The sequence below is a fragment of the Opisthocomus hoazin genome, chromosome 5 (assembly GCF_030867145.1).
Source record: "Opisthocomus hoazin isolate bOpiHoa1 chromosome 5, bOpiHoa1.hap1, whole genome shotgun sequence".
In the NCBI taxonomy this organism is placed as follows: Eukaryota; Metazoa; Chordata; class Aves; order Opisthocomiformes; family Opisthocomidae; genus Opisthocomus; species Opisthocomus hoazin.
The window spans coordinates 58792021-58798090 of record NC_134418.1 but is presented as its reverse complement, the minus strand read 5'-3'; positions in this window follow the sequence as shown (position 1 = coordinate 58798090).

Genomic DNA, 6070 nt, shown 5'->3' with positions numbered 1-6070 from the left:
CTTTTTCTTGTTATGGCATTCTCTCTTCTTTTTATTAGCCTGTTGCATCTTATCACAATCTCAGATAGCACCTGTACTGTTTCTGATGTTGCAGCTTTAAGTACAGAATACTTTTCAAAAAAAAAGTTTCTAGCCCTCACAGCTCTGGAGTAAAGGTAGAGAACATGAGAACTTTTACAAAACCAAATCCATGAGACAACTTGCCTTTCTTACTGCCCTCCACATATTCTTTTATAATCTTGTATTTTTAGAAGGCTTGATCCATTATACTGGTGATTTCTCTTAGCTCGTCATTCACTGTTATTAATGCCTCATCATTACAAACTTATAAAGTCCCCTAAACCCACAGGATTTGCCTATAGAGACTCACATCAATTTAAAAAGATACCTTTTGGATGTTGAACCTTTTGGATGTTAAGAACCTTTTGGGTTCTTAAACAAAAGTTTTAAGTTTTCATAAAAACCTGATAGAAAACTAGCCACATATCCAGAGATTCCAGGACTGGAATTTTAAGGAGAATATCACAAATTATGGTAAAAGCTTAAAACTTGCAACAGAAACAGCTCAGAAAATCAGTACTAACAGTTGACCATAAGACTTAAATGAATCACTGCATGAGCTCAAACAGCAATAAGAGTGCCACTTTATGCTTCCATAATCTGTTTTCCATTGTATATTTAGATGCTGAAAGTTCTGTGGCAGAGGAAATCTTTTCCCTACATATTTGTACAATGCATAGCTTTCTGGAATGTCTTTCCTCTATTTGGGCCTTACAGAGCTGCTAAAGCATAAAATAGCAGTAATACAAAGTAGCTAAATTCTACTTCCTCTGAGGAGTTTACCTTGGTCCTCTTCAGTACTCCTGACCCAAAATGACCTCATATATTGAGCTGAGCATATATTTAATGAAAGTGGCTATTAACAAAGCAAATTACAAGGACAACAAGAATCAAACAGCTGTTCCTGTTTGCGTTAGCCAACTGGGTGAAAAATTGCTGAGGCTTTAAAGCTGTAGTCATATAATAGGAAGAATTCATGTCTTTTAGGGAAAGAGTTGGGCCCCTGAACTGGGTTCTGATGGGCGTAATCAGATGGAAGTCAGAAGTACATATCACTCAGATATTCAAAAGACTACGATGAGAAACTGACCCACTCATGTAAGAAATATGGAGCATAGTGCAGTATTAATCATAGCACAGGGAGGGTAGGTGGGAAGAGAAGGGAGTGAATGCAGTGGACTGGTAAGAACCTGCTGTCACTGAACTCAAACAACAAAACCTCATCCCTCTGCTTTCAGTGGCTGTCCAAGGCCTTAGGTACCTGAGCAACAGAAGAGTGAATGACTCATGGTCTGTACTAGGTCCAGACTCTGAAGAACTGACTGGCAGATTATTAGATTTATTACCAGAAAGCACAACTTTCAACTATGACTCTACTCGCTGTAGAAATTTGCTTTTGGCTCCGAGGTGTATGTCCATCACATTGTTATGCTGCTACTCACCACTAACGGTCCTATAAATAGTTTCTATAAACATAGCCATTTATATTCTCAGAATAATGTACATACTGTTGTACAGTATCACACCGCTCAACCTCTAAACCTGGACTGGTAAGTAGGACCAGCCTATGCAACATTTTTGGAGCAATCTGCATCTTTTGCACGAAGAAGCTTCAGGGCCCAGATGAGCTAGACAGCTAGCAACTTCTCAGTGCTCTGGGTAGTTCTCCACTGAGAATAGCTACCTTGCAGTAAGTTCACACAGAATATAACAACCACCTTTTTCAGTGTAACCAAGAGGTTTGCCATGAAATGCTTGCTATCTGCCAGTGTAAAAGAGAAGAAGGAAGGAGGCCTGGCATTACACAACCAAACTGAGGAAAGGCTAGGCTAACCATTCCAAAAATTATATACATAACACTTCCATCTCTACTTGGCTTTTCCCATGATTTTAAGTAAGTGAGAACCTACACTGTATCATAGCTATAAGAGTAAATGTTGAGCATTCATACATGAAAACAATTCAGATGATGTCAGAGCTAAAGTCATTATTGTAACATCTAATGTGAGTGTTTATGCCTAGATTTGTTTTCTAAATTAATTGGCAGGCTTACTTCATGGAAGAAGAGATAAAAGTAGACTCATAACTGTATATCAGCTATTAATACAAGAAAACTATAGGACTCTGGAAAGGAAACTGTAGAACAGGCAATCTAATAAACTGTCTTCCACTCGTTCTCCCTACTTGAGGTGTAGGACCGAGCTAACCTGTTGAGTTATTTACCTCTATCTGTAACTCATACGCAAAAGTCAGCTATCACATAGAAATACAGGTTCACTCACACCCCTATTCAGATTGTTCAGATTAGTGCTTATCCTTAGTAATACCCAATTCTAGGTTTCATCATGACCTCTGTATTTTTTTATAATCCTTTAATCTTCCTTTTCTTGTTTACTTCTAGCTTTCTCCAAAAGTTCCTTTTTCTCTATTAACTATATATATATATATATCAGTCATGTCTACAACCTCATGGTTCTCTTATTTAAGTCTACTAAATCTACTTCCCCCCCCCCAACAGATATTCACTACCGAAATCTTCTCCTGCTTCAGCTCTGGCACTTTTACCCAATCCACTAGAAATGTAGTCTTTTAGCATAGTTACAGGACTGAACCACTTCGGAGGCAATATGAGATCCTGTATCTGATTTGCGGTTCTGTAGGAAGTAAATGAAAGGTATGTCTGGGACGTGACCCATGTACCTACAGGAGACACCACAGCATTCGCAATTTTGCAGGGTGTTGCTGTGTCCGTCTAAGTGTGGATGAAATTCGTGACGAATTGAGGCCAGGCCATCATCCACCAGAAAACAGTGATGACAGAAGGTACTTCTCATGGATGCTGCAATGTGGGTATTCAGCAGTTACAGGAGATAATGGCAACATCAACAGCAAATGTTGGGTAAACACTGATAATCTCAATGAGGAGGAGAGTGTGTGTAAGACAATCATCGGCTACTACCCAAGGCAAATCAATTTTTAAGTCAGAACTTCTGGATGATAAAGAAATAATGGATTAACCAGAAAAAGGTTTGGACAGTATTGCCTAGCAGGCCAATGAAGACAGGCAGCTGAAAGCTTTAAAAGGAAGTATCACTCAGTAGCTATTTTAGACTTCCCTCATCTCTTCTGGTTTTAGTATAAATGCTACCAGGTCAACGGGAATGAAAAGATCCTGTCTTGATTTCAATAAATACCTCCGAAACAGGTTAAAAACAAAGCAGGAAGCTTCAATTATTTCTTTTTCCCAATTCAAGCTCACCAATCAAAGTGGAGTGATTATTTTAAAAATCTCTGCTAGTCTTACATGCTTATCCTCAGAGAAATAAAGCTTAATTCTCAGAAATAACACTTTGTTCCTCAGGAGAAACAGTATTAGTCATAGCATTAAAACGTACCAAGGCCAAAGAATTCTGACCTTAGAAAGGCATCTGTACTCCTAGAGTACAGCTGCCAGTGACTATCTCCTCCAGCATGGACCTCCACAGACTGCAGGGGGACAGCCTATCTCACCATGGTCTTCTACACAGGCTGCAGGGAACCTCTGCTCCCGTGCCTGGAGCACCTCCTCTACCTTCTTCTTCACTGACCCGGGTATCTGCAGAGTTGTTTCTCTCACACAGACTCACTCCTCTCTCCTGCTACAGGGTGTTTTTTTTTTTCCCCTTCTTAAATATGTTAGCATAGAGGCACTACCACCATCACTGGTGACTCGGCCTTGCCCAGCAGCAGGTCCATCTTGGAGCCAGCTGGCATTAGCTCTATAAGGGAAGCTTCTCACTGTTTCTCACCGAAGCCACCCTGGTAGCCGCCACCACCAAAACCTTGTCATGCAAACCCAATACACATGCACAACTCTTAGATTACATTTACATATCAGGGAACCTAAACGTGCACTACCTTACTGAGGTGAGACAGCCTGGGTAAGCACAGAACTAGAAAGCCTTATCTCCAACACATCTCCCCAGCTACCAGAAACTATAACACGGCTAGAAACATTTCACAATGTTTCTCTCAGCTTGGCCACATAAATACTTGCTCCTTTGGGTTCACCTTTAACCACCTGCTCTAAGATGGTAATATGCTGCCGTAATATGGTAACAGTAACCAATGGTAATAGTGTAAACCTGTGTTCTCCAGGAAAGAGGCACCACTTTATCACTGCAAACCACTCACACCTGAGTCTATATTATCTGCCTAATTTGCCTAGCGGTTGGAAACAGGATTAGAGAAATAATTATTCGTTTGGCTCTTTAGGTGAGAATCCTGTGCTTTAAAGAAGTTCATTTATCTAGAGTGTCCTGTGAAGATAATTTTACCAAACTCTGGGCTTACAGCCTGTCACTGTTGTGGGGTTTCAGGAGAAATAACATTTCTGTTATTAAGTTACAAGAAAGATAAATTTATGCTTTAAATAGAATTGAGAAGAGGATTTTCTTTTAAAACCTATATGTTTGTGGAAGCTGATTAAGACTTCACAGAGCAAGCTGAGCCTGAGTCCTTGATAATGTGTCCTTTTAAAATAAAACCACCAGGTAAGTCTCCTCGAGTTTTGGAACTTTTCCACCTTGTCTGATTTCCTGGTTCTTGTTCATACAGGTTTTGCCCAGTAAGCACACCTTTGACTAGCTGTGACAGGGCACCTTTCCTTTCAAATGGATCTTATTTTGAAACACTTCTCATATTTTAAATCATCTGGATTTCCTTCTTAAAGGGCTTTGGGACTTGATTCTCTCCTCACTTGTTCTGCTTACTTTAGTGAACTTGCTTCCACAGAAAAGATTAATATTGGGTCTCAAGTGTACAGAAAGTACCCCCATTTAATAAGGAAAACCATGTTTTATTCAGAAATGCTGAGTCATTTGCAATTCCCAGTTTGTATTGGGAAGAGAATGGGGGAACACATTTTTAGAACTGCATCAAGAAGCATGAGTGGCAATCCAAATAAAGGAAACGACTGTCTCTTCATATGTGACGTATGTGTAACCTCTATGAGGTTTCAGGTCTCTTACCAAGAGACAGAGAAAATCAGCATTTCCAAGCTCGCTTTCACAGTCTCAGCACTGATTTTGAAGGAGTACGTCTCAGTTCCAACCCAGAGATGAGGCACAAGGTGTAACATCTGAATCTGCTCCCTTCACAGAAAGGAAATCAACTACCATTATGGTAGACTGGAAGTGTTCAGCAGCATAGCCTCCCTCTGTGACACGACCGGACTATCTATGCAGTTTTCAAGATAAGGCTGTAATAGCTCTCTGGTGAAATACCCCTTTCTTCTTGTCCCAATCAACAGGTGACTTATGTTTTGACCCTCTTTCTTATGAATCCATTTTTGCTCTGGATTACAGTTCCTTGCTTCAATACAAGAAGCAATAGTCGCATCATTTCATTCATTTATAGGTTGCGGGTTTTTTAATCCTTCTTATAAATTAGGATTTTTGTTACTCATTCAACTCTGAGATAAACAATTAGTGAAGTTCCACCTCATGTGGCCTTAGCACAACAAAATCGCCCACGGGCGCTTTCCAGGTGCGCGGCTGAATTTCTGGGCTAATGCAGCTGGCTGCCGATTTGAGACGCTCTTCACCCTTAGCAACCCAGACATTTAAGACCCAGCATAAAGATGTCGGAACTTCCAATGTTTCACATAACATTTGTACCAATTAAATGCAGCACTAGCTGACTTTCTTCAGCCTTGGTTAAATGCATCTGGGAGACTTGGTTACTGGACTACAAACTTGGATTTCAGTATTAAGAAGACCAGCGTATTATTGATGGTCAGCACTACTTAACAGAAGTTCGGCAACCTTGGAGTCTGCTCTGCCAGAAGCTGTATAAATCCATGGAAAAATGGTGCTACGTAGCTGTTCTCACTGCTCAGTGCTGTTCTCAGACATCAGGTGGTAAGTCAGTCAGTAAATCTGCTTTCATGAATCATAGAACCATAGAATTGTAAGGGTTGGAAGGTACCTTAAAGATCATCTGGTTCCAACCCCCCTGCCATGAGCAGGGA